Below are 14,490 nucleotides of genomic sequence, written 5' to 3' on the forward strand. Positions count from 1 at the left end.
ACCTCAAGGGGTCCAAATGACAATAAATTGAATTGTATTGTATTGTTGTACACACACACACACATATATGTACAAACAAACAAGATAAGAGTTAAGATGAGAGTTTTAGTAATATATAGATCATTCTGATGATGTAACATGAACTGGCCATTTGGTGTCTTACCTTTGGACTGTGGTGACTCTATGGCTGTTGGAAAATAATTAACGTCTGGATGATCCTTCATTTCACTCAGAGTTTATCACCTTCACGTGACATGACACTCATCTGACATGGAAAGTTACACTTTCGAAAGGTCACGATTACACCAAATGTGAGATGATGGGGAAGTTAGTGAACTTTTCTGTCAGCAAAACAAAAAACCCCTTAGATGGGGGAAATGAAACAGAAAGAGGGAAGAGCACATGTTTGGCAGCTTTCAATACTATCAGAGGAACGGTTAAAATTATTGTGGAGTCAATACTTTGACCTGAAACTGCACTAATCGGCAGTAATATCATAGAATCACGGTGAACACGCACCATAAATTGACTGATCGAAAGATAGAGAGTGGAAATACCGAGTCTATGCCGATCATCGATCACCCATTGACACTAGTTAAATGTCATCGGTCTTCCGCATCCACTCCCAAAACTATAGGGGCGATTTTAAAAGACCGATTAATCTCCAAACCTGCACATTGTTAGAATGCGGGAGGAAACCAGGGAACCTTTCGAAAGTGTAACTTTTATTCCTATGAAGAAAAAAAGGGGTAAGGGTAAGAACAGTCAGCCATGGCTCAGTAAAACTATAAAGGATAGTATTCGGCTGAAGGCAAGGGCATATAAGGTAGCCAGAGATAGTGGGAGGGTAGAGGATTGGGAAGCATTTAAAGGTCAGCAAAAAATAACTAAGAGATTAATTAAGACGGGGAAAATAGACTATGAAAGGAATTTAGCGAACAACATAAAAACTAATAGTAAGAGTTTTTATAGCTATATAAAAAGAAAAAGGGTGGCTAAGGTGAACGTTGGTCCATTGGAGGGTGAGACTGGAGAGTTGTTGGTGGGGAACATGGAAATGGCAAAGGCATTAAACGAGTATTTTGTATCAGTCTTCACCATAGAAGACACAAAAAATATTCCAACGCTGGATAAACAGGGGGCGGTAGGAATGGAGGAGCTAAATACTATTAAGATCACCAAGGAGGTGGTATTAGGGAAATTAATGAGACTGAAGGAGGATAAATCCCCTGGGCCTGATGGATTACATCCAAGGGTCTTGAGGGAGATAGCGGTGGGGATTGTGGATGCATTGGTGATAATTTTCCAAAACTCCCTGGAGGCAGGAACGGTCCCAGTGGATTGGAAAATGGCCAATGTAACACCTATATTTAAAAAAGGAAGTAAACAGAAGGCGGGTAACTATAGACCGGTTAGTCTAACATCGGTGGTGGGTAAAATGTTAGAGACAATTATTAAAGAAACACTAACGGGGCACTTGGATAAACATGACTTCATCGGACAGAACCAGCATGGTTTTGTGAAGGGGAAGTCCTGTTTAACGAATCTGCTCGAATTCTTTGAGGAAGTAACAACCCGGGTGGATAAAGGGGAACCGGTGGATGTGGTATACTTGGACTTCCAAAAGGCTTTTGACAAGGTGCCACATAAGAGACTATTGCTAAAAATAAAAAATTATGGGATTGGGGGTAATATATTAGCATGGGTAGAGGATTGGCTAACAAATAGGAAGCAGAGAGTGGGGATAAATGGTTCATACTCGGGATGGCAACCGGTAACTAGCGGGGTTCCGCAAGGGTCGGTGCTGGGACCCCAGTTGTTCACAATTTATATAAATGATTTGGAGGAGGGAACCAAGTGTAATATATCAAAATTTGCGGACGATACAAAAATGGGAGGAAAAGTAGGGGATGAGGAGGATAGGAAGAGTCTGCAAAAGGATATAGATAAGCTAGGTGAGTGGGCAACAACTTGGCAGATGAAATTTAATACTAATAAATGTGAAGTCATTCACTTTGGGAAAAAAAATGATAGGGCAAGTTATTTTCTAAATGAGGAGGAGCTGCGTTGTAATGCAACGCAAAGGGATCTAGGGGTATTAGTACATGAATCACTAAAAGTTAGTATGCAGGTGCAGCAAGCAATCAGGAAGGCCAATGGAGTTTTGGCCTTTATTGCTAGGGGGATTGAGTATAAAAACACGGAGGTCTTGCTGCAGCTGTACACAGTATTAGTGAGACCACATTTGGAATACTGTGTACAGTTCTGGGGTCCATACTTAAGAAAGGATGTACTAGCCCTGGAGGCAGTGCAGCGAAGGTTTACAAGATTAATTCCTGCAATGAGGGGATTGACATATGAGGAAAGGTTAAGTAGGCTGGAACTCTACTCTTTGGAGTTTAGAAGAATGAGAGGCGATCTCATTGAAACATATAAGATCGTGAGGGGCCTTGATCGGGTGGATGCACCGAGGATGTTCCCAATGATCGGGGAAACTAGAACTAGAGGACATAGTTGCAGAATAAGGGGGGGCTCTTTTAAAACTGAGATGAGGAAGAACTTCTTCACCCAGAGGGTGGTTAATTTATGGAATTCACTGCCCCAGGGAGCAGTGGAAGCAGAAACTTTAAATATATTTAAGACTAAAATAGATGTTTTTTTAGCTGCCAAGGGGATAAGGGGCTACGGGGAGAGGGCAGGGATATGGACCTAGGTATGGTTAGTATAGTAAGACCTGAGTGATCTCCTGGACAAGTGTCGATCGCCTGGATTGGGGTCGGAGAGGAATTTCCCTGATTTTTTTCCCGAATTGGACCTGGGTTTTTATCCGGTTTTTTGCCTCCCCCAGGAGATCACGAGGTTCTTGGGCTGGAGAGGGGTGATAGCGGTATAAAGGGGAGGGTAGTGTCTTGTGTTCTGTGTCTTGTGTCTACTGTTTGTGGGTAAGTGTGTCTGTTTAGTGTTCAGCCATGAGCGAATGGCGGTGCGGGCTCGACGGACCTGGTGGTCTACTCTCGCACCTACTTTCTATGTTTCTATGTTTCTATGTAACCTGCAGGAAACCCACGTGGCCACAAAGTGCAAACTCCACACAGGTCAGGATCGAACCCGGGTCTCTGGTGCTGGGAGCAGAATTAGGCTATTCGGCCCATCGGGTCTACTCCGCCATTCGATCATTGCAGATCTATTTTTCCCTGTCAAACCCCATTCCCCAGCCTTCTCCCAGTATTCTTAGATGCCCTTACTAATCAAGAATCCATCAATCTCCACTTAAAAAATACCCAATGACTTTGTCTCCACAGCAGTTTGTGGCAATTAATTCCACAGATTCACCACCATTTGGTTAAAGAAATTCCTCCTCATCTCCATTCTAAATATACGCCTTTAGAATGCAAAGACCACAATTCAATACAAACGGAGATTTTTACGATGAGAAATCTGCTGTCTAAACAGATGGGGAGAAGGGATCCTGATACAATGCTCACTGCCTCAACATAAACACATGTCCCATCTTGTATGAACGAGCCCTGAACAAACATTTTAGCATTACAGCACCTTCCCCATGCAACCATTGAAGGTGACATTCCTGTCCTCTCTCCTCAGGGAGAGATTTAAAGGCTGCCTTACAGCGCCAAAGACCCGGGCTTGATCCTGATGACGGGTGCATGTCTGTACGCAGTTTGTATGTTCTCTCAGGGATCTCAGCGTTTTCTCAGGAATCTCTAGTTTCCTTCCACACTCCAAAGATGTACAGGTTTGAGGTTAATTGGCTTGGTAAAATTGTAAAATTGTCCCTAGTGTGTGTAGGATAGTGTTAGTGTGCAGGGCTTGCTGGTCGGCACAAATTTGTTGGGACGAAGGGCCTGTTTCTGCGCTGTATTAGAAACATAGAAAATAGGTGCAGGAATAGGCCATTCATCCCTTCGAGCCAGCACCGCCATTCAATATGATCATGGCTGATGGTTCAGTGACTAGAAGGCATGGATTAAAACATTTGGACAAAAATCCCCCACCCAAGTCACACCAGGTTTTCGTTCTCACCTAGCAAAGGGCTAGCAATGGCCTGTTTTGTTTATCTTCGTTACTTTTTTGCATATCTTTCATTCATTTGTTCTATATCTCTCTACATCACCATCTATATCGCTCGTTTCCTTTTCCCCTGACTTGTCTACGCCTTGGTTTCATATGTGTGTGTCTAGATTTTATAAGAATAAACTGCAGATGCTGGTTTACACCAAAGATAGATACAAAATGCTGCAGTAACCCAGCAGGTCAGGCAACACCTCTGGAGAAAGGTGCCACACGTCAGGCTGCTAGGGAGGATGAAACCCCATGGTATTGAAGGAAAGATAATGGCATGGATAGCGTGTTGGCTGGATGGCAGAAGGCAAAGAGTTGCAATAAAAGACGCTTTTTCAGGTTGGCTGCCAGTGACTAGTGGAGTTCCACAAGGGTCGGTGCTGGGGCTGCTTCTCTTCACATTGTATATTAATGATTTGGATGAGGGGACTGAAGGCTTTGTGGCCAGGTTTGCAGACGATGCTAAGATAGGTGGAGAGGCAGGCAGTGTAGAGGAAGCAAGGACTCTGCAGAAGGACTTGGACAGGTTAGGAGATTAGGCAGAGAAGTGGCAGATGAAATTCAGTGTAGCAAAGTGAGGAGTCATGCATTTTGTTAATAAGAATAATAGTGAATATTATTTTTTGAATGCAGAGAGAATCCAGAAATCGGAGGTGCAAAGGGACTTTGGAGTGCTGGTGCAGGACTCTCAAAAGGTTAATTTGCAAGTTGAATCAGTATGAAGGAAGGCAAATTTAATGCTAGCATTTATATCAAGAGGACTGGAATACAAAAACAGGGATGTAATGCTGAGGCTCTTGACGGCACTGGTCAGGCTGCATTTGGAGTACTGTGACCAAATATGGACCCCATATATGAGGAAGGATGTGTTGGCTCTGGAGAGGGTCCAGAGGAGGTTAACAAGAATGATTCCAGGAATGAGTGGGCTAACATATGATGAGCTTTTAACAGCACTGGGCCTCTGTTTAGAAGGTTGAGGGGAGACCTCATTGAAACTTACAGAATAATGAAAGGCATGGATAGTGTGGATGCGGAAAGGATATTTCCACTGGTGGGAGAGTCTAGGACCAGAGGTCATAGCCTCAGAATTAAAGGGCGCTCTTTTAGAAAGGAGGTGAGGAGGAACCTCTTAAGTCGGAGGGTAGTTAATCTGTGGAACTCATTTGCACAAAGGGCTGTGGATATTTTTTAAGGCGACACATTCTTGATAAGAATGGAAAATGAGATTAAGATGCAGAGATCAGCCATGATTGAATGGCGGAGTAGACTCGATGGGCTGACTGGTCTAATTCTACTCCTATAACTTGTGAACCCGTGAAATAGGTGAAGGGTCTCAACTCGAAACGTCACCTATTTATTCTCTCCAGAGATGATGCCTGACCCACTGAGTTACTCCAGCATTTTGTATCTTCTTCTATACAAGACCGCCCTTTATACAGTAAATACTGTGCTAAAATACTAGCCAGCTCCATCAACTCAAAAACAGGGCTGGGAACAAATTACTGTTATGCTTTTGAAGTGAGAGTGCCACCATGAGTTGGCATCAGCCATTAAATTAATAGTATCATTGTCTTATTTTCAGCTGTGTTTCTGAGGCATTATTATTATTATCAAAATGTTGTTCATTCTTATCTGTAGAACAATAGACACTGCCCAATGTTATTTATTTTATATATATATTGGGAGTCCTGAGACAGATTTGATTCTGCTGAACTGGTCCAGCAAATAGAACTGGGAACATTGGTAATATTGTTGCCCTAATATCCACCAGGGGCGCCAATACTGTTTGTTTGTTTGTTTGTTTGCGTCTGTTCGTTTTTTAGGTTATTTTTTGTTAATTTTAGTGTGTTTTAAAAGTTAGTGTAAATGTTCTCTGGTTTGTTTTATGTGGGGGTGGGGGAGGGGGTCTAGGGAAACTTTTTAAAAATCTCTTACCTTGCCGGAGATGCGATTGTTTTCCGGGTCGTATCTCCGGTCACTCTGCGGCCTAACATCATGTAGCTGGAGGCCTCGCTCAGGCCTGACTTGCCTGGGATTGATGCTCCAACCTGCGGATTTTACATTCAAGGGCTCGCAGTCTCGGGAGAGATCGAGTTGGAAGCTCCTGAAGCAGCACGATGTTCGAGCAGCCCCGACCCGGGGTCAGAATGCTCGGTGGGGGGGAGCTGAGATTCCCCCCCGATGCAGGAGCTTGATCGTCCCCGATGAGGAGGCCCGCCGCTGTCTACGGAAGTAAGATTGTCCCGTCAATGGGAGGCTCGAGGCCCCCGACTGCTGGAGGGCAAAGAAGGGAAGAGATTGAACTTTTTTTTCTGATTATATTTACTACATATATTTTATATAAAACCTTGCACCTGTTTGATAGTTCTGTCAAAAGCTTCATTGTTTCAGGAGCAAACATGAATGGCATACAACATAGAAGATAAAACAGTACAGCACTGGAATGGGCCCTTCGGTCCACGGTTTATGCAGAACATGCCGGCCTGGATAGAATCAATGTGGGAAAGTCTAGGACCAGAGGTCATAGCTTCAGAATAAAGGGACGTACCTTTAGAAGGGAGATGAGAATTTGTTTATTTAGTCAGAGGATGGTGAATCTGTGGAATTCATTGCCACAGAAGGCTGTGGAAGCCAACTCAATGGATATTTTTAAGGCAGATGAACAGATTCTTGATTAGTAAGGGTGTCAGGGATTATGGGGTGAAGGCAGGAGAATGGGATTGAGAGGGTAATGTAGATCAGCCATGATTGAATGACAGAGTATTTTTGATGGGCCGAATGGTCTAATTCTGCTCCTAGAACTTATGAACACGAACATGATACCCAGCTGAACAGATGTCATATGCCTGCCAACGATCCAAATCTCTCTGTTCCCTGCAGTTCCATGTGTGTATCTAAACACCTCTTAAACATCACTATCATATCTGCCTTTTTTTTCAGGATGTAACAACTAGAATGGATATGGGAGAGCCAGTGGGTGTGGTGTATCTGGACTTTCAAAAAGCCTTTGACAAGGTTCCACACAAGAGATTAATGTGTAAAATTAGAGCACAAGGTATTGGGGGTAGGGTATTGACATGGATAGAGAACTGGTTGGCAGACAGGAAGCAAAGAGTAGGAATTAACAGGTTATTTTCAGAATGGCAGGCAGTGACCAGTGGGGTGCCGCAAGGTTCGGTGCTGGGACCCAAGTTATTTACAATATATATTAACGATTTAGACGAGGGAATTAAATGTAACATCGCTAAGTTTGCGGATGACAAAGCTGGGTGGCATTGTGAGCAGCGAGGAGGATGCTATGAGGCTGCCGGGTGACTTGGATAGGTTGGGTGAATGGGCACATGCATGGCAGATGCTGAATAATGTGGATGAATGTGAGATTATCCACTTTGGTGGCAAGAACAGGAAGGCAGTTTAGTATCTGATTGGTGTCAGATTAGGAAAAGGGGAGGTGCAACGAGACCTGGGTGTACTTGTGCATCAGTCAAAGTGAGCATGCAGGTACAGCAGGCAGTGATGAAAGCTAATGGCATGATGAGTTTAGGAGCAAGGAGGTCCAACTGCAGGTGTACAGGGCCCTGGTGAGACCACATCAGGAGTATTGTGTGCAATTTTTGTCTCCTAATTTGAGGAAGGACATTATTGCTATTGAGGGAGTGCAGCATAGGTTCCCCAGGTTAATTCCCTGGATTGCGGGACTGTCATATGATGAATGGGTTGACTGGCCTTGTAATTACTGGCATTTAGAAGGATGAGAGGGTATATTATAGAAACATATAAAATTATTAAAGGATTGAACAGGTTAAATGCAAATTTTATTTTCCCGGTTTTGGGGATTCCAGAACCTGGGGTCACAGTTTAAGAATAAGGGGCAGGCCATTTAGGGAAGCACAATCTGGCACAGGCAATGATGGTCCAATTCTATACGGCCATCGTAGAGTCTGTCCTCACCTTCTCCATCATGGTCTGGTTTAGCTCAGCCACCAAGCACGACATCCGGAGGCTGCAGCAAATCGTCCGATCAGCTGAGAAGGTTATTGGCTGCAACCTTCCCTCCATTGATGAACTGTACACTGCAAGGGCCAGGAAGCGAGCGGGTAAGATCATCTCTAACCCCTCTCACCCTGGCCACAAACTCTTTGAATCACTTCCCTCTGGAAGGCGACTCCGAACTGTCAAAGTTGCCACAGCCAGACAAAGAAACAGTTTTTTTTCCACGAGTAGTAGCTCTACTCAATAACCAAAAATCTAGCCTCCTTTTGCTCTGGTATTTTATTTAATTCACATGTTTAATCGATAATGTTTTATTATTAATGGTTAATGTTTTATGTGTCATTCCTAACTGCCACTGTATGTCATGTTGTCACTTGCAGGTGGAGCACCAAGGCAAATTCCTTGTATGTGAATACTTGGCCAATAAACGTATTCATTCATTCATACATTCATTCATTCATAAACTTATTCATTTAGGACTGAGATGAGGAAAAACTCAGAGAGTTGTGAATCTGTGGAATTCTCTGCCACAGAAGGCAGTGGAGGCCATTTCACTGGACATTTTCAAGAGAGAGTTAGATTTAGCTCTCAGGAAATCAAGGGATATAGGGAAAAAGCAGGAACGGGGTACTGATTTTAGATGATCAGCCATGATCATATTGAATGGCAGTGCTGGCTCGAAGGGCCGAATGGCCTACTCCTGCACCTATTATCTTTGTTTCAATGTTTCTATGCCTCCATCACCACCCCTGTCAGTGTGCTCGGCTCCCACTAATGTGTGTAAAAAAAAACTACCTCTTCACATCTCCATTAAACGTTCTCCCTCTCACCTTATAGCTCTGCCCTCTAGTGTTGGACATTTCCACGCTGGGAAAAAGGGTCTGTCTACCCTGTTGATGCCTCTCGTAAGTTGGGATGTAATGTTAAAATTTTACAAGGCATTGGTGAGGCCAATTCTGGAGTATGGGGTACAATTTTGGTCGCCTAATTATAGGAAGGATGTCAACAAAATAGAGAGAGTACAGAGGAGATTTACTAGAATGTTGCCTGGGTTTCAGCAACTAAGTTACAGAGAAAGGCTGAACAAGTTAGGGCTTTATTCTTTGGAGCGCAGAAGGTTAAGGGGGGACTTGATAGAGGTTTTTAAAATGATGAGAGGGATAGACAGAGTTGACGTGGAAAAGCTTTTCCCACTGAGAGTAGGGAAGATTTAAACAAGGGGACATGACTTGAGAATTAAGGGACTGAAGTTTAGGGGTAACATGAGGGGGAACTTCTTTACTCAGAGAGTGGTAGCTGTGTGGAATGAGCTTCCAGTGAAGGTGGTGGAGGCAGGTTCGTTTTTATCATTTAAAAATAAATTGGATAGTTATATGGATGGGAAAGGAATGGAGGGTTATGGTCTGAGCGCAGGTATATGGGACTAGGGGAGATTATGTGTTCGGCACGGACTAGAAGGGTCGAGATGGCCTGTTTCCGTGCTGTAATTGTTATATGGTTATTATTATATGGTTATATCAAGTCTCCCCTCAACCTCTGACCCTCCAGAGGAAAGAATCCAAGTCATCCAATCTCTCCCTGCAGCAGAAACACTCCGATCGGATAGCAACCTGGTAAACTTCCTCTGCTCCCTCTCCAAAGCTTTCACATCCTTCCCGTAATGGGGTGACCAGAACTACATCCAATATTCCAAATGTGGCCTAACCAAAATCCTATAGAGCTACATCAGGTCTTCCTGACCCTTGCATTCAATGCCCCAAGCAATGCAGGCAAGCATACCATCTGCCTTCTTTACCACCCCATCTACTTGTGTTGCCCCTTTAGTGAATTATGAATGAACTCTAAGGTCCCTCTGCATATCAATGCTGTTAATGGTTGATGAATTGTCAAAAATGTTGTAAAGTGAATGTACTTAGTTGATTGTATTTATGCTATATATTATGAATAAAGTAGTTATTTTAATAAATACTCAGCGGGTCAGGCAGCATCTGTGGAGGGAATGGAATGGATGGTCGACGCTTCCAGTCGGGTCCCTTCATCATTCTTTCCACAAATGCTGCCTCTACCATTGAGGTACTCCAGCACTGTGAGTTTTGCTCAATCTTCCAGCATTTGCAGTTCCTTGTGTCTCCTTCAATAGAATTCTTTTTTTTTCAGCAAAACAACTGGAAGTGCTTCACTAGTGTAATCAGACACATGCAATATGATATTTACAAACCTGTTATGACACTGTAAGAAAGAATTTCATTGTTCTGTTCTTGGTACATGTGGGTGGCACTGTGGTAGAGTTGCTGTTTTCCAGCGCCTGAGACCTCGGTTCGTTCCTGACCTCGGGTGCTGTCTGTATGGAGTTTGTATGTTTTCTCTGTGACCATGTGGGTTGTCTCTGGGAGCTCCGATTTCCTCCCATACGCCAAAGACATGCAGGTTTGTAGGTGGATTAGCGTCTATAAATTGTCCCTAGTCTGTAGGATAGAACTAGTGAATAGGTTTTCATTGGGCAGTGTGGACTCGGTTGGTTGAAAGGCCTGTTTCCATGCTATATACCTAAACTAGATAAACTAAACTATTAAACTATTTAGAAGATTGAGGGGGGATCTTATAGAAACTTACAAAATTCTTAAGGGGTTGGACAGGCTAGATGCAGGAAGATTGTTCCCGATGTTGGGGAAGTCCAGAACAAGGGGGTCACAGTTTAAGGATAAGGGGGAAATCTTTTAGGACTGAGATGAGGAAAACATTTTTCACACAGAGAGTGGTGAATCTCTGGAATTCTCTACCACAGAAGGTAGTTGAGGCCAGTTCATTGGCTATATTTAAGAGGGAGTTAGATGTGGCCCTTGTGGCTAAAGGGATCAGGGGGTATGGAGAGAAGGCAGGTACAGGATACTGAGTTGGATGATCAGCCATGATCATATTGAATGGCGGTGCAGGCTCGAAGGGCCGAATGGCCTACTCCTGCACCTATTTTCTATGTTTCTAAATACTCTTGACTATAAGTGAGTTCGGTATTACAATTGCGCATACGTCAGTTTGTCCATGTCATGGGTCATTCGGGATAAACATTCTCACCAGCTGAGCTACTGTGTGTATACATTACGATCGATATTGTTCTAACCTGCATTTCATACGTAGTTTGCAGTTTTGCTTCTTCGAGGTAAGAAAGTACTGCTTTCAAAACTATTAACTAGGTGTATTTATGGTTCATTGTACAACACCACGATGATTTTTGTGGTCTTATTGTCTTTTCCTTGGTCGCTTGATGGCGCGCTGATGGTGAGTGAGTGAGCGAGATCGTGACGATGAATAACAACCACTTTTTACTGTTTTTGTTTTCGGAGCGGGGAGGATGAAATAAATTGTATGATTTCTATTACTATCAATAGATAATATGAAAAGTGGCTTAGCGCTAGTCAAGTAGTGGAAGAATATTAGTTGGGCTAATCACACAGGACTTCTGATTAATACCTACTGGCTGGTGGCTGCAGCAGCAGAGTAAATATTTAACCATGAAGGCAAGCAATGAGTAGGAGCTCACAGAGGTGGTGAATTAGCTCAGCTCCCAGAGAGTTAACTGCTACATAAACTTGTTCAAAAAGGAACTGCAGATGCTGGAATATCGAAGGTACACAAAATTGCTGGGGAAACTCAGCGGGAGACAGCAGCATCTATGGAGCGAAGGAAATAGGCGACGTTTCGGGCCGAAACCCTTCCTTAACCCTCTAGCTGTCTCCTCGCACCCTCCCATCCGCCCGCCCTCGGGCTCCTCCTCCTCCTCCCCTTTTCCTTCCTTCTCCCCCCCCCCCCACCCCCCATCAGTCTGAAGAAGGGTTTTGGCCCGAAACGTCGCCTATTTCCTTCGCTCCATAGATGCTGCTGCACCCGCTGAGTTTCCCCAGCAATTTTGTGTACCTTCTGCTACATAAACTTACTATTTTCTTCCGCTTTTCCACTCTCATGGGAGCCACTTAGACTAAACGTAATAGTTATCCCAATATAAAGAGTATAATTCAGCATCGGCATGTTGGCACAGGCAAGATTTGCGTTGTGTGGAACCCACCTCAGTGGGCGCATCAAAATGTCCTGCAGAGCTGCTGTTTTTTCCAAGTCACAGGTCTCCCCGCTTTGGACCTAGCGACCTGCGTGCGGAGATAGATAGGGTGCTACATACCTCCCTCGCCCCACAGAGAGCTGTTCACGTTTGCACATGGTTGTGGGGGATGGTGTTCACAGCCTCTCCGGTGGGGATTGTTGCTGCCTGACTTTGGCTGCGGTGGGGATAGTTGCTGCCAGAGCCAGGCAGCCAGGTGGTTACTCAGTGATCACCTGCAGTGATTTGGCAGACTCGACCCGATTCCCTTCACCAGGGCCATCGTCTTGAGACCAGACCAGACCAGACCGATGGGGACAACAACAGCAGCAGCTTCTGGTGAGTGAGTGAGTGCTCAGATCTACTTCATTGCAGGGTGTGCTAACAATGTTGAATGTTCAGACTTTGCTACAATTAGCTGCTCAAGTCAGTGGAGAATGGTGTTCTTGCCCTCACGCCTCAGGGGCCACAGTTTAAGACTAAGTGGGAAGCCATTTAGAACGGAGACGAGGAAACACTTTTTCTCACAGAGAGTTGTGAGTCTGTGGAATTCTCTGCCTCAGAGGGCGGTGGAGTCCAGTTCTCTGGATGCTTTCAAGAGAGAGCTAGATAGGGCTCTTAAAAATAGCGGAGTCAGGGGATATGGGGAGAAGGCAGGAACGGGGTACTGATTGGGGATGATCAGCCATGATCACATTGAATGGCGGTGCTGGCTCGAAGGGCCGAATGGCCTACTCCTGCACCTATTGTCTATTGTCTATTGCCTCTGCTGTCTGCGACTTGAGGGAGGCGGTCCAGTCTCCATAGTGAACTATTCAGTTTGGAATGGACCCTAGGCCCGCAGTTCACATTATGGTTGCATTAAAAATAAGGGTTGGATTTGGTGAAAGGCATGGAGGTCGGTCTGCCCACTGTGGTATTGGGGCAACGCTCGCTATATGTGCTACATCATTAAGGCAATCGGAGATAACGTGGCTTGCTGTCAGTGGTTGATTGCTTGAATGAATCCAATACATTCTTTGCTTATCCCAAATGGCCTTTGCCAAATTCCCATGATTCATTGCGCGCGTGAGATACCGACCTCGCTTATTAGAACACAGCTCATCATACATAATGGTGACCAGTGGAGTGCTGAGGTAATGGCAGTGAAATACTGTAGAGTCATAGTGATACAGTGTGGAAACAGGCCCTTAGGCCCAACTTGCCCAAGCCGACCAACCACACTATTCCCACCTGCCTGTGCTTGCCCTCTAAACATGTCCTATCCGTGTATCTGATTCATTTTTTCTTAATTAAAAAAGTCCCTGCCTGATCTACCTCCTCTGGCAGCTCGTTCCATACACCCACCACTCTTTGAGTGAAAAAGTTACCCCTCACGTTCCTATGAATCTAGATCTGCATTTAGATGGACATGGGTTGATTAGGGAGAGTCAGCATAGTTTTGTACATGGGAGGATGAGTGAAATCTGGAGAATAAATACGTGCCAACTCTAGGAACAGCAGGTGCCCCTGGAGATCAGGTAAAAATCAGAGCACAAGGTCAGAGTTGAGGAAGGGTCTTGATCCTTAAGAATAAGGGGTAGGCCGTTTAGGACTGAGTTGAGGAAAAATGTCTTCACCCAGAGAGTTGGGAATCTGTGGAATTATCTGCCACAGAAGGGAGAGGAGGCCAATTCACTGGATGTTTTCAAGAGAGTTATATTTAGCTCTTAGGGCTAAAGGAATCGAGGGATATGGTGAAAAAGCAGGAACGGGGTACTGATTTTAGATAATCAGCCATGATCATATTGAATGGCTGTGCTGGCTCGAAGAGCCGAATGACCTACACCTGCACCTATTTCTATTCTATGATCCGAAACATCACTCATTCCTTCTCTCCAGAGATGCTGCCTGTCCCACTGAGTTACTCCAGCTTTTCCAGCTATCGCCAGAGTTTGATAGAGAGAGAAGCTGCAAACGGGGCAAGGGGATGGAATTGAAAACAACCAGTGATGTTTAGTGCTAATCTAACAGAGCAGACGACAGTCCCCAGGAGTGGAGACCCACCATCAGGCAGCTTCAAGCTAGGTTTGCAGTGACAGCCCAGGTCCATAGTGGGGCGGGTGGGGAAGCAGCACTGGCCCGAGAGGGTCCCAGTGCACAGAGCAGGAACAGGCCCTTCAGCCCAACTTTTCCATGCCGACCTAAACTCGTCTCGTTTGCCCACCTTGGTCCATATCCCTCAGAACCTTTCCCATCCAAGTGTCTTTTAAATGGTAGAAACAAGGACTCCAGCAAAAAATGTGTACAAAGTGCTGGAGTAACTCAGCAGGCCAGACGGCACCTCT

The sequence above is a fragment of the Amblyraja radiata genome, chromosome 1, assembly GCF_010909765.2.
Source record: "Amblyraja radiata isolate CabotCenter1 chromosome 1, sAmbRad1.1.pri, whole genome shotgun sequence".
In the NCBI taxonomy this organism is placed as follows: domain Eukaryota; kingdom Metazoa; phylum Chordata; class Chondrichthyes; order Rajiformes; family Rajidae; genus Amblyraja; species Amblyraja radiata.